The sequence below is a fragment of the Giraffa tippelskirchi genome, chromosome 7, assembly GCF_054371585.1.
Source record: "Giraffa tippelskirchi isolate mGirTip1 chromosome 7, T2T-mGirTip1v1.2.pri, whole genome shotgun sequence".
Taxonomy (NCBI): Eukaryota; Metazoa; Chordata; class Mammalia; order Artiodactyla; family Giraffidae; genus Giraffa; species Giraffa tippelskirchi.
In genome coordinates, this window is record NC_137281.1 from 52984726 (window position 1) to 53010360 (window position 25635).

At 45.4% G+C, this 25635-nt stretch overlaps 1 long non-coding RNA gene across 2 annotated transcripts; it reads right to left on the reverse strand.

Moving 5' to 3' along the window:
* Positions 1 to 571: 571 nt before the first annotated feature.
* Positions 572 to 7700, reverse strand: LOC145514791 (uncharacterized). Of its 2 annotated transcripts, none has more exons than XR_014060463.1 (3): positions 6078 to 7699; positions 4609 to 5179; positions 572 to 1409 (listed from the first exon to the last, which is right to left on the reverse strand). It is a non-coding gene; the product is annotated as an uncharacterized LOC145514791 (long non-coding RNA). The 2 variants fall into 2 exon arrangements; XR_014060464.1 differs by lacking the exon at positions 572 to 1409 and adding an exon at positions 3376 to 3743 and having other exon boundaries at positions 6078 to 7700.
* Between the last annotated feature and the right edge of the window lie 17935 nt (positions 7701 to 25635).

A 25635-nucleotide genomic window follows, 5' to 3' on the forward strand; every position in this document is an offset into this window, starting at 1 on the left:
ATTCCTCTATCACAGGAAAATTGTTTGTACCGTGTGGGCTTTAAGTACATCTTAAATCTTTGTTGGGCTATCAATTTAAGGAATCAAATATACATATGTTGGATATTTTTTGTCTTCCATATCTGTTAGTTTCTCTGTAACAGTTTTAAGATGTTTTTCATTTTAATTGTTGCACGTCTTTTATTTCAGTAATTCAATTTTCAGCACAAGATCTGTTCTTTCTTTGCTGTCCTGAATTATGTGTTAGTTCCATAATATTGTTGTTTGGGTCCTCAATTGGTTTCCTTAGTTGTTCAGTCTCCATTGAGAGCATCTCACTTGTTTTATTTTGTTTGGCGCTCTTGTTTTAATGACATTCATTTTCTTATTTGTTGCTGTATAGCATGAAGTAGTTGTAAAGGATTTCCTTCTCTTTTTGGTAATGCTTTCTTCTTGGCTGAGTTCTTTATTTTATATTTGTATGTCCCTTCCTCCCACCCTTCCCCACTCCTGCCTTCTTCTCCCTCCCTCCCCTCCTTCCTCCTCCTCTCCTTTCCTTCCTCCTTCCCTGCCTTCTTTCCTTTCTTCCTTCTTTTCTTTTTTTGCAGTAAGTCTGCACACTTTCTATCACATTTCTTTTCCTTTTATTTATGCTGGAAAATGAAAGTGAAAGTTGCTCAGTCATGTCCGACTCTTTGTGACCCCATGGACTATACAGTCCATGGAATTCTCCAGGCCAGAATACTGGAGTGGGTAGCCTTTCCCTTCTCCAGGGAATCTTCCCAACCCAGGGATCAAACCCAGGACTCCTACATTGCAGGTGGATTCTTTACCAGCTGAGCCACAAGGGAAGCCCAAGAATACTGGAGTGAGTAACCTATCCCTTCTCCAGGGGATCTTCCTGACCCAGGAATCAAACCGGGGTCTCCTGCACTGCAGGCAGATTCTTTACCAACTGAGCTATCAGGGAAGCCTTTATTTATGCTTGGGCAGCACTAATCAGACATTCTGTTTGCAGTTATAAAGCATAGATGACATTTTGACTCTCTCCCTACCCTATCTGAAACCAGATTGTTTCCTCTCCAAGTTGTATTTTGAGGGTGAGGCATTTTGTGTTCTATCCACTTACCTGTTGTGGCCTGAGGGGATGAGGGAGAGAGATCAGCAGAGCAAACCTGCTGTCTGTAAGAATTGTCTGGACTCTATTCTCTCTTCTAAATTATGTCAAACATCCTGGATCAAGATTCACTCCTCTCAGTGGGGATAGTGGTGATGGTGGTGGTGTACAGCCATTTCTCCAGGGGTTGGAATATCTTTGGTTTTGTTTTCCAATTCAGCATATAGGTTTAGAGCCTTCCTTTCTCTGTTCGCTTTTCTCTGTTGTTTCCTGCCATCTCCATATTTCTTCCCAGCAACTCTTTCCCCTACTTCTGTATCAGAAGAGAAAAAGGTAAGAATTAGGGGATTCAATAAAACTTTCCTGGATTTTGTTGATTTACAGGTAGAACTTCTGAGTGGTGAAGGTGGCCTAAGAGCCATGCTGTGTTGTCCTTTCTGCTTTGCTCCATAATTTTTGTTTCTTTTCTTAATTGTCTTTCATCAGTTTACTCCTTTGGTCTTACTTGAATACTACTGATGACTCTCTGTTTTTTTGCTTGTTTAACTGTTTTACTCATTGTTTTAGATGTCAGGGCTGGGAATTTTTATTTTTATTTTTTTTGCTTATTGTTAGGGCTGGGAATTTTTGAGATGCAATTTCAATCACTATCTTAACCTGGAATTTCTGAAGTTGTGCTGTGTCCATGACACCCGGTTATCCATAAGCCCACCACCGTGATTAAAAAAATCCTCCCTGGGGCACTTCCCTGGTAGTCTAGGGCTAAGACTCCACATTCCCAATGCAGGGAACCTGGGTTCAATCCCTTGTCAGGCAACTAGATACCACATGCCACAGCTAAGAGTTTGAAGGAAAAAAAATCCTTCCTGGTCCTCATGCATATTTATTTGCTCCTTCATTCACTCATTCATTCAACATTTGTGTTAAGACACTGTGATAATTATACTATTTCTTCACTCTCACTTCCAAACTGCACATTCTGCACAATCCCTAGATCAGATTTATCCGGACAGTTTAATTGATTGAGAATATTGTGCCACCATGTAAGAACTACCCAAAACATGGAAAATTAAAGAAACTTTTTTCACATTGTTAAAAGATAGCTTGGAGAGAATAGATTAAGTTGTAAATGTAGTCTTTCAACTTTAAAAACACTGCCAGCAAAGTTCACTTCAAAACTAGCTCATAAACACACACACACACACACACACACACACACACACACACACACTGAAGTTGTTTAAAATCTTAAGTCATCAGCCCTGCTTATTTACTAGTCTTCCAACTTCCTGTTGAACCATCCCTTAGCTTTCTGCTATTTCCATGTCATTGGAACATTTTGTTTGTATGGTACTTTATAGTTTGGAAAGTGTTTTCCTTATTGTCTCTTTTCTTTATTTTTCTTTCTTTCTTTCCTTCCTTCCACTCATTTTTTCCTTCAATTTGCTAAGGAAGGAACCAAGATTTAGAAGGTGTGACTTTATTACATGGCTGGTAAGGGAGAAAAAGTAGCAGAGAAATGGAATTCAACACAAACCTCTACTTGTTTCCCAGATATTATTGGTTCCTGCTGTCTTGAAATATATGGGACGTTTTTATTCATAGGGAACAAAATTTAGTTCTTGCTTATGGTGAGAAAGCATGATACATATAATTTTGTATCCTATTTTTTCCCCCAAGACTATACATCATTAGCATTTTGAAACTCTCCTCAGCTTTTCAGATGTCATTTTTGGTGGATATGTCACAGTTTACAATGCAGTTCTCTAACGTTGGACATTTAGATGGTTGTTTAGGTGCTGTTATTTTCCTATAATAGCTGAGAAAGTAATAAACATATTTGTGATATATAGCTTTTTGCTTTTGTTGAATTCTTTGCTTAGATTAAGTTTCCAGGAATGAAATGATCAGGAATGTCTTATAATAGTGCTTTCCAAAGAGGTCATTGTAATTTATAATGGCACCCTTAGTGAATGAGGTTCTACTTTCATTCCAACTTGGCCCAAATTACATCTTGTTTGTATTGTGAAATTTTGCCAAATTGGGCAGGTTTAAAATAATGTGTCAAGGTTGCTTTAGCCTGCATTAAAATTTAATAGTATGGATTTTTTCCATAGGCTTTTTTACCACTTGTATTGGCCCATATAAATTATCTACTTATATTATCTCTCTATAAGATCTTAAAATGCCCACAAGATCTGAATTACTCAAGGGTTTGACATATTTGGGGCTTCCCTGGTGGCTCAGATGGTAAAGAATCTGCCTGCAATGCAACAGACCTGTGTTTGATCCCTGGGTTGGTAAGATCCCCTGGAGAAGGGAATGGCTATCCACTCCAGTATTCTTGCCTGGAGAATTCCGTGGACAGAGGAACCTGGTGGGCTACAGTCCCTGGGGTCAAAAAGAGTTGAACACAAATCTTCTCTAGTCTCTCCTACACCTGGGTGGGGAGGGGAGAAACAAAAGAGTAGACATAGGACAGCTTCTTGGCACAAAAAGGTGCCATTCCTAGGCTATTATTTGAGTAAAACACTGTTGAATCATCAGAGCCTATTTCCTGAGTCCTGACAGCCTCTTTTCACATCCTTAGTCTTCCTTTCTTCTTTGTAAGATGCCTGTAGCCATCAGGAGCTGAGTCTTCAGCCTGCTGTAGAACACGGAGATTGTCCTCATGGACTATTATTCTCAGCCTAACCTGAATGACACTAAGCAGTGGGACTTTCTGAGCCCCAGAACATTGCCGACCTGGTGATGTGGACCTCTTGGACCCAGGTTCCTTGAATAAGGGGAGAGGGACATGTCCTTGGCGTGGCAGATGCTTTGCGTGGAGGGTCTATAATATCAAATACCTATGTGAATCCACTACTTAGATTGTGTTTGTTTTGAATGTTGATACTGTGTGGACAAAACAGTAAGTTGTTTAGCTTTACCTCTGCAACCATTTGCTTCGGAATTAGGGGAGAGTCCAAACCCAGTATCCAAACAGAGAAACAGCTAATTGCCCAGGTGGAGAATTTTGATAGGGACAGATGCTATGCAGGGGGCCTGAAAATCAGCCATAAAGCACAGAAACTCAAACTACCTTCACCTCCCCACTGTGAAGCTCCAGCTGGAATCCCACAGAGACCTGGAGCTCCCTGTGTTCAAAATCTCCCCCATCCCATTCCTTGGTGTCCTTTCTCTTAGTGACTAAGACCATGAATATATCTATGTGTCTGTATGGACACATATCTACACGTCTGTATGGGCTTCCCTTGTGGCTCAGCTGGTAAAGAATCCGCCTGCAATGGTGGGAGACCTGGGTTCGATCCCTGGGTGGGGAAGATCCCCTGGAGAAGGGAAAGGCTACCCACTCCAGTATTTTGGCCTGGAGAATCCCATGGACTGTATAGTCCATGGGGTCACAAAGAGCTGGACACGACTGAGCTACCTTCACTTTCACTTTCTGTATGGAAACCCACATGTCGCTTTCGACTTCCTTCCTCCCTTCACCCCCACATCCAGTTACTCACCAAGTCCTGATGATTCTGCCTCCTTAATGTCTCTCCAGTCTGTTCCTTCTTCCCTTCTCTCCACGGACCTCTAGCATCTCTGGCCAGGCTGGTGAGTGAAGAGTCCTCCTAACTGTTCTTGCTGCCTTCACTACTGCCCTTCTTCAAATCCAGTCTTACCACAGGTCTGCATTCTCTTGGGATAAAGGGCCTTCATGATCTCACCTTTGTGTGTCTCCCCGGCCATGTGTCCGGCTTTCCCTTCCTTTAGGCTCCGGCCATTTGATCCCTCATCAGTTCCTCCAGTGTGGGGGCCACGAGCTACACTTCCCCTCCAACCCGGCCCCCACACCTCTGCCATTCGCATTGCTGGCTGATTCCTACCCATCTCAGAAATCTAGATGGATGTCTCTCCTTGACCCCCTAAACTGGCAGAATTGGGGGCCTTCCCCTGTGTCCCTACTGTGCCCTGTGCCCACTCCCCACCCCGTGGCAGGTGGCAGGCTGTATCATAATTGCCTGTTTGCTGTGGTAGCTTCATTGCCTAGTACAGAGCCTGGTGCCTAGTAGATGCTTGATCTACTGCTGTTGGCTGAAAAAAACAAGAGAGATTGGCTTGGCACCAGATGAACATGTTAAGACCTGATAGATTACCAAGATGTATTACTGAGAAATTATATCTTTCTGGGTAATAATTAATATCTGTCTGGCTGGTCTCCCACCCCCCTCCCTGCCTTTTTTTTTTTTTTTTTTTTGCTGTCCCTTCTCCTTCTCTTCCTCCTTTATCTTTTAGCTTATGTGTTTTCTACAGTTTTTACAATCAACGTGCTTTTTTTTTTTTTATAATAATGGAAGAAAAAAAAATGACTCATTTGTCTTATCACCACCAGGAATGAATTTTGCATTCTGGGTTTTGAATTTTACGGCCCAGAGATGAGACATTGAACCCGGGTGCTGCCCCTTGAAGGCCAGCAACAGCCTTCTCTATTGGTTGTATTTTTGTATTGCTTAGCTACATTTCCGGAGAAGGCAATGGCACCCCACTCCAGTACTCTTGCCTGGAAAATCCCATGGACGGAGGAGCCTGGTAGGCTACAGTCCATGGGGTCGCTAAGAGTCAGACACGACGGAGCGACTTCACTTTCACTTTTCCCTTTCATGCACTGGAGAAGGAAATGGCAACCCACTCCAGTATTCTTGCCTGGAGAATCCCAGGGATGGGGGAGCCTGATGGGCTGCCTCTATAGGGTCGCACAGAGTCGGACACGACTGAAGCGACTTAGCAGCAGCAGCAGCTACATTTCAGCCTTTCAAGGATTTTCAGCCCATTAGGATGGATGTATTTGGATGAAAAGGCTTAAAAAAAAGTCTTTAAAATGCTAAAAGGGGGCAAAATAGCAAACGACATTTAAAAGGAAGCAAAAACACTGAAGGGACGAAAAGCGACATATCATGGAAAAAGGAATTACTTTTGAAAAATGCTTTGCTACCTATATGAAATTAAGGTGGACGCGTCCTTGGACGAATAAACCAAAAGCGCTCAAGAGTGAAAGACTCCCGCCCGGCGCACGCGCAGTGCAGGGCCACCGGGCCGACGGCGTCGTTCTTCGAGCGCCTGGGCCTTCGCCGCGAGGCCCGCCCACCCCATTGGTGGTGGGGCGGCTCCCGACGGCCGGGAGAGGTTCTTCCGCTGGTCAGTCGCCCGACTGAGGGGTGAGAGGGTCCTCTGACAGGAAAGTTTTCTCTCAGACCGGGGAGAAAGCGCATTCTGCATTATCTCGGGGTCCTGTTCTTTGGCTCTAGACTTCAAAGAAATTGAGACGTCTAGTCGAAGTGTTTATGCCTCCGGCCAGTTCACGCTCTACACAGACCTTTGTTCTGGTTCCCTAAAGCTGCGTAAATGCATTCTCCTCCGCAACTAGTGGTGTCAAACAAGCATTTTTTGTTTGTTTTGAATTGATGGATTCTGTGGGGGAGGAATTCCAGCGGCTCCCCAAGGCTGGCGGCCCGAGTCCTCTGAAGGCGTCGTGACTCATCCGTTTGGCGGCTGTCGTCGGCTATTGACTGGGGGTCCCCGGCGCCCCTCCACGTGGATCCGTCCACGCGGGCTCCTACCTGGGCTCCTCTGCGCGTCTTCGCAGCGTGTCGTCTGGGCTCTCCAGAGCAGGCGCCCGCCGCCGTGATGGGGGCCCAGGCGGGCGCTGTGTGCTCTGGGCCGTTTGTTCTGGAGAGTCGCACAGGGCCCCGCCCTCATGGCTCCGGAGAGAGCGGTCCCAGCCCCTGCCCGGTCTCGGAGCTGGGGTGGGCTGGGAACGTGGACCCCGCCTCTCGGTGGAGCGGTGTGTGGGATGGAGGTCTGGGGGCCATTGAGGCACCCTCCCTGCTTAAAGACCTTTAGGATTCCACCGGCCAAAGGGGCGCGACTGAGCACACACGCCCTAACGCACTTTTAGGACGAAGTCCAGACTCCTGTGTCAGACAGAGAACCTGGCCCCCTGCCTCGCCCACCGAGACGCCCCTCTGGTCTTCTTTCTGGTTCTCCATCACGTCAGCGTCTTGACACCGGCTCCCCACCTGCCTGCTTCCTTCCTTGCAAGGCTGGCCGCTCCTCCTCAAGTCTCAGGTTGAAGACCCCTTGAGAGAGGTCTTCCCTGGCCGCCCGACACAAGCTCCGAAGTTCTCCGTCTCCACACCACTCCATTCCCTTCATTTGGCCTATTCCACTTTGGGATTACGTATTGATTTCTTCGTCGAATGTAAGATCTATGCCTCTTTTATTAAAAATATATCCCCACCTCCTAGCACAGTGCCTGGAACGCGGTGTTCACCCAGTAAGAGATGTGTTTGGTCAATACACACACCCTGCAAGCTGCCTACCTCAAGGAGGCTGGCCGAGAGCTGGAGTTTAGGGCTGGCCCAGGGCCCCACATGATCACATTTCCAACAAGTCCGCTGTGTTTCACCTCCCCTTTGCTCTGCCTTGGCTCCTTTGCAAAGGCCTTGACTCCTGTGCTAAGGGACCTTCGAGGAGCCCTGCCATTGCTCTCAAGACCAGGAGGGCGTTAAGTGGGAAGCAACGCCCCCTAGCGACCAGCATGGCAGTGGTTAGGACAGACCGCCAAAGGAAGGCTGGTCTGTTGGAACTGGAGATCCAGCCCCTCCTTCCCACGTGACAATGCACCGACATTCGTTTCCAGTTCCACCTTTGGGGAATTAGGGTTTTACTGGTACTACTGGAAGTCGCTTTTGATAACGGTTGGCAGTAAAGGGAAAGACTCAATCCCTTAAATGTGCTTACAAAAGACTTTTGTGTCATGTGTAAAATATTGCAGTTATTTTAAAAATGTCATTTAGGTGAGCTTCCTTCACCAGGTGAGCTGACAGACTGGCTGCGAGTTACCTTTGGCATGTAACTTCCATTAATTAAAAAAAAAACACGTAATTAACTCCACTGTTAATCCTTTCCCCTTCATTCACTCTGCACTGGTCCAGTGGCCTCTTGGCTAGTCTTCAAACCCATGTAGAAAGCCACAATTTCAGGGCCTCTGTGCTCACTGTTCTCTCTGCCTCCTGTACTCTTGGCCCAACGGTTTTCACGATTCACCTCTTTATTTCCTTCTGGTTTTACCCAAAGAACATTTCTTCCAGGAGGCCTTTGCCTGAACATCCTCTTGAAAATTGCAACCTCCTGGCCCCTGCCCAACAAACCGAGCTCTTTTTAATGTCATGTAATAATAATTATTGTTTTCACTAATTGTCTGATTTCTCCCACCAAATTTTAAGCTGTCAGAGGGCAGGAATTTTTTTTTGCTTTCTTCACTGCTGTATCCCCAGCTCTCAGCGCAATGCCTGGAACATAGTATGTGCTCAATAAATACCTTGTCTAATGAATGGATAAACAACTCTGTTAATAATCATCCTTATTCTGGGCATTTATTAAATTAAAATTAAATAAGATAATGCATATGTAGTTCCTGGCACATAGGAGGTATTCCATACCTTCCTTTGCCTCCTGCATCCCTCCTCCCTTTGCCTGGATAAGCAATTCACAGTAATGAAAAAGAAAAACTTGATGGGTTCAAGAATTCCTTCAAGACACATCCATACTTGCTGTCTTCCAATTCCATTCAATTCTTGAACCCACCCTTGTCAGGTTTTTCTACCTCTGTTCACTGAATCTGCCCTTCTCCAAGTCTGCAGTGACCTCCTTGAGGCTAAATCCAGTAGTTCTTTTTGGGTCCTTATCTGATGTGCTCCATCAGTAGTACTTGACACGATTGATCCCCTTGTCCTTGACATGGTTCTTGGGCAGGCTCCTCTCCTGATCCTCCTCCCATTGCCAGACACCAGTCTTCTCTGCTGAGTGTCCATACTCGCTTGCTCTCTAAAGGTTGAAGTTCTCCAGAACTCATCATGCCCTGGGCCTCTTCTCTTTTCTATTCATACTCTGTTCCTATGTGATCTCATCCAACTTCACAGCTCTAATCCCATCCATGTGCTACTGATGACTTCTGAATTTATATCCCCACCCTGGACCTCTCCCCTGAATTCCACTCTGGAATATCCACTTGCCTCTGCACTGTCTCCACTTAGATGCTGAATAGGTTTCTTTTCTTTTTTTAATAAATTTATTTATTTTAGTTGGGGGCTAATTACTTTACAATATTGTAATAGTTTTTGCCATACATTGACATGAATCAGCCATGGGTTTACATGTGTTCCCCTTCCTGGACCCCCCACCCACCTCCCTCCCCATCCCATCCCTCTGGGTCATCCCATTGCCCCGGCCCTGAGCCCTTGTCTCATGCATCGAACATGGAATGGTGTTCTGTTTCACATAATATACATGTTTCAATGCTATTCTCCCAGAACGTCCCACCCTCACCTTCTCCCTCAGAGTCCATAAAATTGTTCTATGCATCTGTTTCTCTTATTCTGTCTCGCATATAGGGTTATCGTTACCATCTTTCAAATTCCATATATATGCATTAGTATACTGTATTGTTGTTTTTCTTTCTGGCTTACTTCACTCTGTATAATGGGCTCCAGTTTCATCCATCTCAGTAGAACCGATTCAAATGTATTTTTTTAATGGCTGAGTAATATTCCATTGTGAATAGGTTTCTTAAACATAACAAGTCCCAGCAGAGCCTCGATGCACCCGCCCCCCATTGTGCATCAACTCACTCTCTGACACAATATTCCCATCTTGAGTAATGGCAATGCCATCAACCCTGTAACTCAGGCTCAAAACCCTGGCTTCGTTCTTGATGCCTCTCCTTCTCTTATGTCCCACGTCCAACTGGCAGCAAGTCCTCTTGACTTACTTTTTGGATCTATCCCGAGTCCAATTCTCAGCACTCCCTGTAGGTCACTGTCATCTCTCTGTTGCTCGGATTTTTGGAGTGGCCTTCTAAATGCTTATGCCCTTGCTTCCCCTGCAGGTAATTTCCACACAATGATCAGAGAAATCTCGTTAACATGTCAATCAAGCTATGTAACTCCCTGTCCCAAATCTTCCCAAACACGTGTCTCCTCTTGCCTCTCTGTATTAGTGTTCTAGAGCTGCCATAACAAAGTGTCACAAACTGGGCGGCTTGAAACAATAGAAACTTGTTCTCTCACAATTCTGGAGTCCAGAAGTCCAAAATTAAGGTGTCCACAGGGCGAAGCTCCATCTGAAGTTTCTGAGGGAGGAACTGTCCCATGCATCTTTCCTAGCTTTTGGTGGTTCCAGCGGTTCTTGGAGTTCCTTGGCTGGTAGCTGTATTATGCTAATCTCTGCCTCCATCCTGATATGGTCTCCCTGTGTGTCTCTTCTTTTCTTATAAGGACCCCACTCATTGGATCTAGGATCCACCCTAATCCAGTGTGGCCTATCTTAACTGAACACATTTCCAAATGTGGTCACTTTCTGAGGTTCTGGGTGATTGTGAATTTTGGAAGGAGGCGCTATTCATCCTCGTCCTCTCTCTAACCTCCTTTCAGCTTCATTCACACTGTCCTCCTCATGCTCCTTGATCACGCCAGGCGTGGTCTCACTTCAGTCTTTGCATTTTCTCTTCCCTCTGTGTGGACTGCTGACTTACTCAAGTCTTTTCTAAAAGGTTACCTTCTCAGTGAGCCCTTTCTTGGCCACCCTCTCTAAAAACCTAACTCCTCCCATTGGATTTCATAGTCCCCTTTTCAGCTTTATATTTTCTTCTTTAGCATTTAATGCTTTCTAACATACTATGTATTTTGTTGTTTTCTTTGTTTATGTATGCCAATAGAGTGTAAGCTCCATGAAGGCAGGATTTTTGGTGTGTTTTCTTCACTCTTCTCTTCCCAGCACTCAAAACAGTGCCTGGTACATAAAAGGTGCCCAATAAATCTGTTGGAAATTTTTTGAATTAATGAACTGAATTGCCTAAGAGTGGACTCATTTGATCGTTGAATTTTATTTAAAAATTGATTGATTGATTGATTGATTGATTGCCATGTGGAATCTAGTTCCCAGACCAGGAACTGAACCCATGCTCCTTGCTTTGAAAGTGTGGAATCTTAACTACTGGACCTCCAGGGAAGTACCTAGAATTTGTTATTTGAATTTATTTTAAAAATATTTTATTTATTTATTTGACTGCACCAGGTCTCAGTTGGGGCACATGGGATCTTTTAGCTGTGCATGTGGGATCTAACTCCCCAACCAGGGATCAAATCCAAGTCCCCTGCATTGGGAGCATGGAGTCCCAGCCACTGGACCACCAGGGAAGTCCCTATTTAAATTTATATACAAACACTGTTCATTTCTATCTATTGACTTTTTCTTTCTGTTGACTTCATTTTCAGATAGGTTCTTTTCTTATTTTGGGGGCAATGACCACTAACAACCCTAGGTTTATATTTTACCAGCTTGACAAGAATCTCAGTCAGCTATTGCCACAGCAATGCTACATAACAAGACATCCAAAAACTCAGTGGCTTTCTATAACAAACATTTATTTTTCTGGCTCACAGCTTTCTGCTGGTTGACTGAGAGAGCTCTGCTCTTTGGGGATTTTTCTTGGGCTCAGGTCTACTTCATATGTCTTCATATTCTCTCTGGATCAGCATCTATCCGTGAAATGTTCTCCTCATGGCAAGAGGTGGGAGCCCAAGTGTGCAAGTGGAAATATGTGATACCTCTGAAGGCTTTGGTTTAGAACAAACACATTGTCACATCTGACCACACCCCTTTGACCAAAACAAGTCACCTGGAGGTGAAGAATCAAACTCCAGCCACTCATACGCTACAAAGTCATATGAGAGGGGGGAATGAAAAGCCGAGGACAGTCCTCTAATACCCCATTATAGGCTCAGCAAAAAGAAACTCTTGTTCCATCATCTCAAGGAAGGTCTTTGGCTGACTCTCCATTGACTGACTTGGTTCATACCCATCCTTGGCTTAATCACTGCGGCTTGGGGCAGGTATTACAATAATTAATCAGACCAGTGTCATGTGCTCATTTCTGGAAATGAGCAGTGGGATGAGGGTGGCAGAGGTCCACCTTTCCCAAGCTCCTGGATTGAGAATCAGAAAGGTGCATCCTTCTGAAGGAAAACTGGGGTTGTCTTTACCCTCAAGAAGTGTGAAGGGTGCTGGAAAAACAAAACCATAAGTGCACTCACCTGTCTAACTCTAGAATTATTTGAGATACTTGGCAGGTGGACAGTCTCAGGAAGCAGAGAGCAGCATGTGGTGTGGCACATGGGCTGTGGTACTTGGTTTGAAAGTCTAAAGGCAGTCCCTTGCCTACAAGTGTGTTGAAAGGGAGATCCATTGTGTCACCTCAAATGAGGACTCCTGTCTTCACATGGGGAAGCGGGCCATCATAGCTTGAGGCATCCTCTAGCCTCACCAACTTACAATTCACTCTCAAGTTGGTCCAGTCAGAGTGAAGCCCAGGATTTGCCCAGGAGTCCCTTAGAAGAGAATTTCTCTCTTTTCTGCTGGGCTTGTCCCTGGGAGAGCAAAGTCTTATCTGAGCTGTAGCCAGTGCAGCAGAAGTAAAGGATGGAGAGAAGCTGGTGATATTGTTCAAATCCCAGAATTCAGCAATGCCTGTCTTTGCTATTTCATGTCAATGAGTTTCCCTTTTTTACTTCACTGTTATGAGTCATCTCTAAGTGAAGTGCTCCCTTCCTGACACCATGCCTATGCTCAGGACCAACCCTGCCCCTTGCTTGGCCTCTTTTGATCCCATTTTGCATTGAACATTTGCTCTCCTGTGGCTCCAACACCTGTGTAATTTATCAAAGAGGACTGTAGACGAGGCGACAGGTCACCAGTGACAGGTTTTCTGAGTGGAGAAAACTGTCCTCAAAATAGGATACTTTGTGCTCTTCCATTTGAAACAGCTTTACCATCAAGTCACAGAGGGAGGTTTTGTCCCCTACATTTTGAGTATGTGACATTACAACAAAGACCCAAGGAGCAATATCTCTTTTTTTGAGGGATGAGTAAATATAGAACTAGCCATTGCCAGAAACCAGTGTTCTAGATAAATGTACTCTCTTAAGAGAATGATTTTTCTTATAATTGTACCAAATTAACTAGCATTTTATGGTCTACGTATAGTGCTTTGTAAACATTTTTGTATTTGTCATCTGACCCAATCACCCCAAGTTAAAGCTACCCCAAGGAGTGGGAATTTTAATTTCCATTTTATAGATGTAGATATTGGAGCTCAACAAAGTTAAAATAGGTCACCCACGTTCTCCAGCTAATGAGGGTCAGAGGTGGAATCAGAACCCAGGTGTTTGTGATTTCACAATCCTTTGTAGTTCACCCCACACTGTGTTGGCAGAATGAAAAAGTTTGTGTCAGTGTTGGGTGGATTTTAGCTTGGAGTCTATTTTATTTTCTTTGCTGCCAAGACAGTCTTCCATGACTTCCTTGGACTATTGGATAAGGGTTATAGAAAAATCAGAATGTTCTGAATGGAAAGCGGCTTCTGGAGTTAAGAGGTCACCACCCTGATCTTAGCCTCTCATCTTCTACCTAGTCCTGTTGGTTTTATTTCTCAAACAACCCTCAGATCTGTTCCCTCCATTTCTTCTCTAGGTCCCCATTTTGTTTGCTGGGAACACAGCTATTTCTTCCTCGTAGGCCTGCCATTTCTACTCTTAGCAGTTCCAACCCATTCTCCAAAGTGCTTGAGAATGAAGAAAACACAAGTCAGATTGTGTCACATCTCTACTAAAGACCTTTCAGTGATTCCATCTTCTCTTGGGACAAAAATCAAACATCTTACAAAGGCTTTGGGAGCCATGCATGGTCTGCCCTGACTCCCCTAGCCCTTTAACTCACTTCTTTCCCTGACTTCTGAACTCCAGCCACATTGGACCTCTCCCAGCTTCTAAGGTACCTCAGTGGATCCTAGCCTAAATCAGCCAAAATCAACCTGATCTGTAACACATAAGAGATAATAAACTATTGTCATTTTAAGATAATAAATAATGAGGGGACTTCCCTGGCAGTCCAGTGGTTAAGAGTTTACTTTCCAATGGAGGGAATGTGGGTTCTATCCCTGGTTGGGAAGCTAAGGTCCTGCATGTCTCATGGCCAAAAAAACAAAACATAAAACAGAAAGCAATATTGTAACAGATTCAGTAAAGACTTTAAAAATGGTCCACATTAAAAAAAAAATTAAAAAAAGGACAAATAAATAATTTGGGCATGTTGAGGTTGTTTGTTATACAGCAATAGCTAACTGATACAAGTCTTCTATGAAAACACTGCCCCACTGGATATAGCCATTTCTGCCAGTGCCTTGTGGTCAGTGGTCAACTGTGTGTGTAACTATCATTTTCCCCATATTTGGTCATGCTTATGCTCAGCTTCTCAAACGGTCTTTCTTCGATGAAGCTCCTTCAACTGTTGGCCATTTTCCCTCCTTCCAAGCAGGCTCAAACCAGCTGCTGAGGCCAGGTAAAGAGACAGTACTCATGTCATTTCCTCTATCAGCCTGCTGTCTTCAGTTCCCAAGCCCCAAACCCATTCATCCTCTTTCTTAAAAATAAATAAAATAAATGAAAGCATCCTTGCATTGACAGGCATGCAAACCCACACAAACATCTGCCTGTGGACTTATTCAATTTGGTAAACTGCCACACTTTATGTGATGAATTGTGTTGGATTGGCTGAAAAGTTCAATTGGGTTTTTCTGTAAGATGCTATGGAAAAACCCAAGTGAACTCTTTGGCCAACCCAATATCTCCAAGAAGCATATATTAAGATGGAATTAGACAAGCAGAAGATTCAGTGAGGGACTTCCCTCTGGAAGGTGTGACAAGGGGAGGAAGCAGGAAGAGGTAGGACGAGCCTTCAGGTTAGATGTCCAAGTCTGATACCTTCGAGAGGAGAATTAGGAGGAGGAGCCCCAGACCACAGTACAGGTCTAAGAACATTTAGGCTAGGCCAGTAAGGAATCCTCCAGATAAAGTGCGTGTTCCTTGGGAAAGGGCTGGCACTGTGCTGTGCCCAGTCATTGGCTGGTATAGCCTGGGAGAAGTGTAGCCTCAAGGTGAACATGGTACATCCCCACAGGTGGCAGCTGGAGCTATCGGTCAACTGTGTCTCCACAGCAGAAGATCTGAGCAATGAGTCTCTATGGCCATCATACCCTTAAGTCCAGCTTGGCCCTCACCCACTATGCTCTGAATAGAGAAATGTATTTAGGTAAATACGTGTGGGGTGAATAGGTGAATTTCTTCCCCAAGGAGGGGAAGAAATCAGATCTCTCCAAGGAGAGAGTTTGGCCTCTTTAGATGACATTCATGTGGAGCAGACATATGGGATACCTTGACTCAGAGACAGGTACCCAAGAAAACGTGTCTATCTTCGTCTAAATCGGGAACACTAACCAGATGGCTTTGGAGCAAGTGGCAGTTCCTGTGGTTTTTCACCAAAATGATGTTGATTGTCAAAAGGCACAGGGTAGCAAGACTGGAGTATGGAAATCAGTTCTGCACTTTTCCTTTAAAGCAAAGGAGGAAGGTACATGAAGCCTGTAAGACCCGCCTTTACTGGCAGACTCCAGGCACAGAAGAGACTGGGGTCAGAATGGGCATTCATTCACAATATTGATTTCACACTTGTGCCCATAACTGTGCCGAGTGCTAGGGGGATGCTCCAGGTAGCCTCTGCTTGCCCCTTCAGGCCTGTGCTCTACTTGTCCCCACCTTGCTAGCCCTGGAAGGAGGACCTGTGTGGGAGGCACCGGGCTCCAATGCCCCCTGGCTTCTGTTTGGGCTTGGACAACAGGGGGTCCTGGCAGGAGACTGGGGGGAGGAGAGAGGGAGGAGTCAGGCACTTCCTCCTGTGACTCCCTCTCCGGTCCCCTTCCAGCTCCACGACTGGCAATCACTGCTGCTCTCCAGGAGGCTGATTTGCCATAGCTCTCCCATTCATGGCATCCCCAATGATCCCTCCCTTCCTCCCGTTAGGCTTAGGGTGGTAAGTTCTGGGTTACATCCCCTACACTCACCCCTTTGGGTAAATAAACCCTCCTCTACTTATCAAGTTCAGGTGTGCCATCGGTCTCCCAGGAGGCCCGGGAGTGATCAAAGGACAGTCACAAGACAGACTTGGTGTCTCTGAGGTCAACAAACTGTCTTGATCAGTTCTGGCTGCCCGAACAACATACCATAGACTGGGTGACTTAAACAACAGATCTTTATTTCTCACATTCCTGGGGGATGAACATCCAAGAGCAAGATTCATTTCCTGGTGAGAGCTCTCTTCCTGGTTTGCAGACAGCCACCTTCTCACTGTGTCCTCATATGGCAGAAAGCTCATGTGAGACCGCCAGCTCTAGTCTCTCTTCCTCTTGTTATAAGGACATCATGGGGTGCCACCCTCCTGACCTCTTCTAGACCTGATCACCTCCTGAAGGCCCTGTCTGCAAATACTATCACACTGGGGGCTAGGAATTTCCATATAGGAATTTGCGGGGCTGTGGGGGACACAATTTAGCCCATAGCAGGCATCAAGCATGTAATGCCACAAACATTTAAAATTATAATGCAATAAAATCTGCAATGGAAAAGTACTTGGGTCTCTAGTCTGGGGTCCGGTGGGAATCAGAAAGGGCTCCCTTGAGGAGATGACTCGTTTCACTTGCTCTGTGCTGGGCACAGAGGTAAGTTGCAAGCTGGGCAACAGCAGATAGGAAAGCCCGAAGTGAGAAGGAGCCAGGGGTGTTCCACAAACCAGAGAAGGCTCGATGGTGGGCTGCAGCCTAGTGATGGCCTTGGAATCAGTTCATACAAATCTCTCTCTCTCTTCTTTCTTCTCCTCTGTCTCCTTCATGCCCCCACCCTTTTTTTGGTGGGGTAGGGTTCAAAGAGGTCTTTAGTCCAAGGTCACCTGCTGATCTTGAGAAGGACATAGGTTCGGGGTCCCTAGCTGAGCCAAGGCAAAAGGCCCCAGGTTCAAAATGCTGAGTACAGCCTGAGCTATTGCTTTCTGGGCTCTTCTTTCTCTGGACTGCAAGGTGGGTAGGAGGATTAACTCCTTGTGATCCAAGCGATGAGAGGGACCGAATGACTCAGAGGCAGAACTGGCCTGATGTGTAGAGGGCTGGTTATGAAGGGTTCCCAGATACCAGGACAGGCAAGACAGAGTGCACTTGGCAGGACACTGTGGGATCTCATTTATTGGATCCATTATCTGAATTAGGAACAATTTGAAATGATGACCATGAGATAAAAATAAAAGATAAGAGCATCTGTAATCATCCTTGCCCCTGCCTGTCTGTGTTGTGAGCATTGCGGAGGCCTCTCCTATCTCTCCTCATGTTTCAGATCATTTAATTAAATTTAACTAGTTCTCTGGAAGCCAGAAAAGGAAGAAGCGAGCCAGCATTTACTATGTGCTAGGCACTACATTAAGCATGTTGATGCTGGAAGCCACACACAGCAGTTCAGTTTCTTATTCAATCTTCCCAGAAACTCTACACAGAAGGTGTTTTTTTTTACATTTGATGGGTGGAGGCACACTGAGGCTTAGAAAGACTGGACAACCTAATTGTCATCCCTCAGAGTTATACATCTGTCTGTACATCTGTCCATCCATCCACCTATTCATCTAACTATCTACTCATCCATCTATCCGTCATTCACCCATCCACCCGTCTATCCATCCATTCCACCACTTGAACAACAATACTTACTGATCATGTTTCATGTGCTTCTGGGCACTAAGGGTATCACTGGGGAAAGAGACACTTGGTCTTCTACCCTCGTGGAGCTGTCAGTCTAGTGGGGTGTGTGCTCAGACCTCCCCAGATCCTTTGGGTGGGATGTCTCAAAGGCCGTTTTATCCATGGCTCCATTCAGAGATTCCCTACACTGTCTGGGTCTGGGCTTGGGTTTCTGGAAAAACACAGGGCTTTACAGAGGTGCATAAGCTATTCTTAGCTCTCAAAGAGAATATATTTGGGGTGGGCAACTGACTTGAGTGGTGTCTTTTAGTGCTAAAACCAGAGAGTCCTGGGCATACCTGGATGGTTGGCCACCATAACTCAGTGGTTCTCAACAGTGGCGTGATTTTGCTACCCTTTTCCCCACTCCCACCCCCCCCGCCCAGGAACACTTGGCAATGTCTGGAGACATGTTTGGTGGACACAGCTAAGGTGGGGGAGCTGTTGTTTTCTAGTGGCTAGAGACCCAGCATGCTGATGAAGATCTTACAGTTCCCCAGGTCAGCCCCTCTTTACAAGAATCATGCAGTTTAAAATGTCAGTAGAGCCCCAAGCTCAAGGGAGGGGCTAGTAGTGCTGCAGTTACTGATGCCAGGAGTAGTATTCAGCCAATGTGGGTGGAGTTTCTCACACCAGGAGTAGTATTCAGTCAATGATGACAGTCCCCCAAACTGGTTGCACTCAAGTTCTTAAGTCAAGGTCTGCTTCCGGTGGAACCCAATTGTCTTTAGAAAATCAAACCTGGCCAGTTTTATTAATATTTAAAGGTAACTCCATTCTTCTCCCCATTTCTGGCCCCTAAACTCAGCTCAGGGGTCCTGCTGCACAGCCAAATGCAGATTCATGAGGGCGAGTGGCCGCCATAAAGCTGAGCAGCAGTTCATTCAGAAGCTGCCAGTGCTGTGGCCCTCTTTGGGTGGCCTCAGGTGCGCAGAGATTTGCCTAAAGGACTGAAGGTGGAGTGGTGTTGAAGCAGGGAGTGGAAAGGGAAGTAGAAGCACTCAGGCAGGCTGAGTCTCCTTTGACCTGACCTCACTGACATAAGCCACTTGTTTCTGTTGGCCTTGCGATTGTACCCTGAGGCTTTTCCTACCCACATTTGAGCATGGGTTAGTTGGGTTAGTATAGCAGGGTGGGTAAGGAACACTCCAGACTTTAAAGGCAGACACAGAGTTTGACTTGAACCCTGGAGTTGGCATTTACTAGTTCTTTGACCTTGGATTACCTACTCAGTCCCTTGCCTCATGTGATTGTCATGAAAATTAAATAGCATGCACATAGAATGGTTATTTTGCCTGGTCTGCTGTGTACTACAGACATAGTAATTATAATATTGATGTGTCCACATGTACAATATATGTATGTGTGTATGTATATTCCAAAATATAATTTTGCAGTTTGTAAGTTCTTGTAGCACCTAGGATATCTGATGTGGCCAAGTCATGATCAAAAATGATCTGGAGAGAGATAAGATCCATGAATGCAGGATAAAGACCCATTTGCTTCCATTTTTTTTTTCAATATTGACATTTTCAAAGTCTATACAAAAGTAGAAAAATTAATGAACCCCCAAATGCTCACCAGGCTTCCCAGGTGGCTCAGTGCTAAAGAATTTGCCTACCAATGCAGTAGACATAGGAAACAAGGGTTTGATCCCTGGGTTGGGAAGATCCTCTAGAGAAGGAAATGGCAAACCCACTTCAGTATTTTTGCCTGGGAGATCTCATAGACAGAGGAGCCTGGAGGGCTATGGTCCAAAAGAGTCCCTGGTGGGTGGGGTCGCAAGAGTCAGACACAACTGAGCGACTGAGCACACAGCACAAATACTCACCACCTAGCCATCATCAATATCTTGCTTTATCCAAACAATATTAAAAAAAAAATTCGTGGGGAGAAAAATCTTGTTTTTTATCTATCCATCCCCCAATATTTTTCTTTCTGGAGTATTTCAAAGCAGATTCCAGACAACAAGGCATTTCAGCCGTCATCTTCCATTCGCACTGTAATGAATTTAGCCTCACTCTTCACCCAGGGCTGCAGATCCTCTGGGGAGTGCCACCAGGACTGCCATCTGCCCTGGGCTATGGGGTCTCCATGGTTCTATCTCACAGGCCTAGGGAAGGTTTGATGTCCTGAGCCCCCCACACGCGTGCTCTTTCCTCTCAGGCCTTTGTTGGTCATGATGGTTTCGAGGTCATATCTCATTTCTGCCTGGGTACCTGCCGCCTGCTTCTGCAGACTTAGCCGGCATAATTCATGCTGAGCGTCTGTCTCGACTCTGGGAAGGCACTGCTGGCTCCACACTTCACAATAAATATCTTTTTAAATGGCCTGGTGTTCAGGCTCGTTTCTCATTTCCAAGGATACTCTTGACTGATGACCTAAAGAATTGCTTCCCTGTGACTGACAGGGGAACGTAGCATCCCAGGCTCCCCGTTCCCTCCCTGCCGGAGGTGTATAGGAGCTGTGACTTCAAGGGCCACAGGCTGCTCCCGGCGGAGGCATTTACCCGGTTACAGCCCACTTTCCTCTGCCCCTGCGAATGCTGCTGGCTGCCAGCCTGGGGGTGCTTCAATGGGACACATTTCTGCAGGAAATCCATGTGAAAGGCCTCCAAGGGCAAGGTGAATTAGGGCTCCCTGTCTGCCGGCAGCCCACAGAAGGCACAGTTTTATACAGACTTGAAATCCACGGAATGCAAAAGCTCTACAAGGTGGGGTGTTGTGGTTAGATTCTCTTAACGTGGAGGCCACACTGCAAAGGCTGGCTGTATTAAGATCCTGATGTGCACAGGAAGCCCTAGGCACTCCCACCTTGCGATGCACCTTCTTACATCCCATCCATCATAATAAAATGTACCCACATCCCACGTGAAATGCAATTCACGTGTAAATGTCAGGTTGCAGATGACTAGAGGCCTGGAGCAGATTCTACTCCTAGAGCCTTCAGTGAGAGCATGGCCCTGTTTTGCGCTACCCATGAAAGCAAAGAGGCCTACAAAAATGATGGTTCTTCATTTTTTGTTCTTCCACCAGACTTAATTCTGTGTTATAGAATCATGAAGGGCCTGAAAAAGCCACCTGCCTTTTTCAGTTGTACTTTTCTGTGTCTTAGGGAGAAAGACTGTATCTTATCCAGGTTTGGAGTTTTCGTGATATAAAAACCAAGCTTTCAGTTCCCGGTAACTCGCTAATGCGGCCGAAGCAACCCGCCCTTCTGCTTTCTAGATAATCTGGAAAGGTTTTTCAGTCTTTAAAATGTGAATGGAATGCAGTTTGCTGTAACTGAGTTAATTCTGCTTTAATGATTGATGATGCTTCAAAGCCCCTAACCAACTCCATCTCAGAAGTCAGTCAATAAAACACAAAAGTGTCATAAATGAGAAGGGTCTGGGGAACATATTTGGCTTGAGGCCACTGGAGACTCCTGAGCAGCTCTGGCCTCTTCTCTCTGAGATTCATCATCAAGTCATCCTGCTGCTGATAGTTTGGTTCTGACTGTGGTCCCTTGTTATGGGCTGGACTGTGCCCACCCCCCCCCCCCGCCCCCGCCCCTGCCCCCAAATTAAAAAGTCCTAACACTCAGCACTTCAGAATGTGCCTGTATTTGGAGACAGGTCTTTAAAGAGGTAATTAAGATGAGGCCACTAGGGTGGGTCCTAATCCAATATGACTGATGCCCCTATAAGAAGAGGAGCTTAGACTCAGATATACACAGAGGGAAGGCCATGTGAAGACTGGGGGCAAGGGTGGCCAACTACAATCCAAGGAGAGGGGCCTCAGAAGATGCTAACCCTGGGATGTCCTTGGTGGTCCAGTGGTTACGAATCCACCTTCCATGCAGGTTGCATTGTGTTCCCTCCATTGAACCACCCATCTGGACCATCATTCTTCTTTTTTTTTTAAATAGTATTTTAAAAATATGTCTTGGCTCAATTTATTATTTTTTTTCTGCCATACAAATTCTTTTATTTTTTTTTTAACTTTCCCTGGACAGCTTTATTTATTTTAATCGGAGGCTAATTACTTTATAATATTGTAGTGGCTTTTGGCCATACAGTGACATGAATCAGCCTTGGGTGTATATGTGTTCCCCATCCTGAATCCCCCTCCCACCTCCCTCCCCATCCCATCCCTCAGGGTCATCCCAGTGCACCATTGGCTCAATTTATTTCAAAACAGGTTCAATCCTTGGTTGGGGAACTAAGATCCCACATGTCATGGGGCAAGTAGGCCTACACACCACAACAAAAGATCCCACATCTTGCAACTAAGACCCAATGCAGCCACATGAATAAATATTTTTTTAAAATGGTACAAGGAGTTTGAAAGCTCAGTGAGTTAAAAAAAAAAAAAAAGACACTAACCTTGCTGACCCCTTGATTTTGGATTTCCAGCCTTTATAGCTGTGAGAAAATCAATTGCTGTTGTTTAAGCTACCCAGTCTGGTACTTTGTTATGGCTGCCCTACTTCTGATAGTGGACTGGTACTTCAATCTCTTTCTCTAGGGCGTACCCCCATCTCCCAGTGCCTACCCTGGTCTGATCTTTCCAGTTCCTCTTTCTCAGGGGCTGGTGTCATTTGACTGTGGCTTGATTCTCTATATACACTTTTCTGAATCCAGCTTTCAAGACTTGTGATTATCACAGTTCCTGAATTCCTTGCTGAGATGCTATTATGGGTTTTGCTTGCCTGTCTTACTTCTTTTGGGAAACCTCCCTTCTCTCATTCCATGTATTTCTAGTAGAACTGTTAGTCATAACATCTGCCTTCCCTCCATTGAACACCCATCTGGACCATCATTCTTGTTTTAAATAGTATTTTTTTCTAATTTATTTTATTTTCTTTTTTTTTACTTTTTGACTCCACAGCATGTGGGATCTTAGTTCTCTGATCAGGGATTGAACCCATGCACCCTGTAGTGGAAGTCAGAATCTTAACTACTGGACCACCAGGGAAGTCCCTGGGACATTATTCTTGACTAAACATTTCTGAGGGAGAATCTAATGGTCTTGGTGGCCAACTGGATATGAAGAGAGTAGAAGATACCGATTCTCTGGCTTGGTCATTTGGATGGATGTTTGCGAGACTGGGAATGTGGACAGAAAATAAAATTTGGGAGAAGGTGATGAACTTTGACTTTCAATGTCTGAGAAGTGAGCTGATAAAAGTGATGTTTCAGGATGGCTGTTTTGGGACTGATAGGAGTCTGGAGATTGAGAGACCGGGCAAGAGATGATAGTTGATCCTAATATGAGAAGAGAAATGATGTCATTAACCAACCACTTCTGCCTAAGGATCGTGGCAATTGCCGGGTTCAGATGAACATGGTTTTCAATAGTGAATCCAGTGATATGTTAGGGAGTGGAAACCAGAGAGGGTTCATGATTTTCCAAGATAGAAGCAAGAGAATTTGAAGTTCCCAAGGGTAATCGAGAAGTGAGGAGGTGAGAGAGAAAAATGGAAAGAAGAAGGCAGAAGGAGAACAAGAGATCTGTCTCAGCATGGGGCTCCTGGTGGAGTCAAGTTACTGACTTAGGCAAAGGAATTTTAAAAGATATTCAACATTTAATTTTAAGTTCTCTGCCTTGCTCCACCCACCTGAACTTTCATTTCCTCTAAGCACACAAATTTCTTTAGTTTTGCTTTTAAAAGGAGATTGAGGAAGGGTGTGAGTGTGGATACTTTCAGAAGAGCAAGAGCATCTGCGATGTCACAGGTCACATGCACTGGGGGTGGGGGGGCTCAGCTGACAGCTGGGTTTCACTTATTGCTGTTTGTTATCGGCCTCAAACCTGACCTCACCAGCTGGGCCTGAAACCTTCTTCTAGATTCCTGGGTTCCACTGCACAATGGAGGTCCCTGGCAAGTACTCGTTGCCTCCAAAAGGTTCTCCCGTAAGAAGTCTCTGAATGACCCATCTCCCAGTTTCGTCCAGTGGTCTGGCCTGGAGAATGCTGCTCCAAAGATAGCACAGAAATTGTCCACTGCCACTATGAGATCACAAAGTAAGCGAACTGGCTGCACTTAAAGAGGTAAGGTTCACTCAGCAGCTTCAAAAAAAAATCTTTTTTTTCTAGCCAAGGTTCTGTTCTGCTAGCAGTTCTTGCTTGTGACCTCGAAGTGGCCAGTGCCCCCAGGGAATGATGCTGTCTAAACTTCCTCCTATTTCCTGGCCTCCCCTCCCCCTCCCACTCTCTGTAGGCACTTGGGCTTCCCAGCAGCATTTGCAGGCCTTTCCTGCACCCCTCCTCCAGCCACATCCCTGCTCGGAACCCTCATCCTATCAGATGCAGGCCCGAAGCTGGACCGCAGCCAATGGCAGCCATGTATGTTGGCACCGGGCTTAAATCCACATTGGCCTCCCTCCTGCCTGCAGCGGGTCCAGTCTGGTCTTCCTGTGCTAACTTCTCTCTCTGCTCTGGCCAAGGCGCGTGTGCAGAGTTTCTTGGTCCAAATCACACACTGACAACTGGGATTTGTGTTAGTACATGCATCCTGAGCTTTGTGGCTGTGAACTCTGGAAATGTTGTCTGTAAGTTCATTTTTCTTTTGTACACTGGTGTTTGTTTGATCCATTAATGAATGCAGCCCTCCACACTTCAGGACATTCTAAAGTCCTCTTTTCCTTGTCTTTGAACGGAAATGATTACTTGTCTGGTTGCCCGGATGTGGCTGGGAGCTGGGCCAAGAATCCCCTCTCATACACACCACTCAGTGCCCACACCCATCCTCAGTCCTCTCAAAAACGCTGACTCATCCTCTCTATCACCATCATTGGTTCACTTATAAGAATATTGAAACCCACTGGGTGCCAGGGGCTGTGCTAGGTGCTGAGGGCACAATTCCAAAACAAAGCAATGGCTCTGCCATCCTGACACTTGGAGTCTAGTGGGAGATACAAATGACCCAACAATTCAGTCCACTGACTTAAGAGGAAAAGATGGGGAACACACCTAAGCCAGCCTTGTAAATTCAAAGACCGTTTTAGGAAGAACTGCCATATGCATGGACCTATGAAATGTTGGCATTGGGCAGGGACAGCTGGCTGATGTCGGCATTGATGGTGGCCTTAAGCCACGCTGTGCATCTCTCATGCCTGAAAATCTCATAATAGCACCGCACAAAAGGAAACAGGGAAAGACATCCACTCAATGGTTTTTCCATTTCTTGGTTCAAAATGTCTTCATTGGCAGCCTCTAAAAGTGTCACTGTAGTTTACTGCTTGTCCCCTTTTCACTTGTAGAATCTGTGCTTTGTAGAGTCAAGACTTTTGACTTTGTGGAGTCAAGATTTGTTCATTGTCCTAACAGATAAACATATTACCCTATGGTAGAGCTCCAGCTGGAATGCCACTCACCCCACCAAGTTCAGCCTCATCTTTAAGCCCCACTATCTGGATACTGACCACAAAATTCCCATAGAATGAGCTCCTTAAATATATGTGCTGAACGCAGGCAGACAGGGAAAGGGCACCTATTATTTTACACACACACATGCACACACAACCAAAGCAGCCAATAGTTTTGGAAATTTAGTTAAATTTGGAGTTAATTCAGGTAACTAATAGCAGGTGATATTTGTTGAGTGCTTACTATGTGTTGCTTCCCTGGTGGCTCAGCTGGTAAAGAATCCGCCTGCAATGCCCACGAGACCTGGGTTTGATCCTTGGATTGGGAAGATCCCCTGGAGAAGGGAAAGGCTACCCACTCCAGTATTCTGGCCTGGAGAATCCCATGGAGGGTATAGTCCACGAGGTTGCAAAAAGTCAGACACGACTGAGAGACTGTCACTTACTACGTGTCAGGTTCTAAGAGTTTGA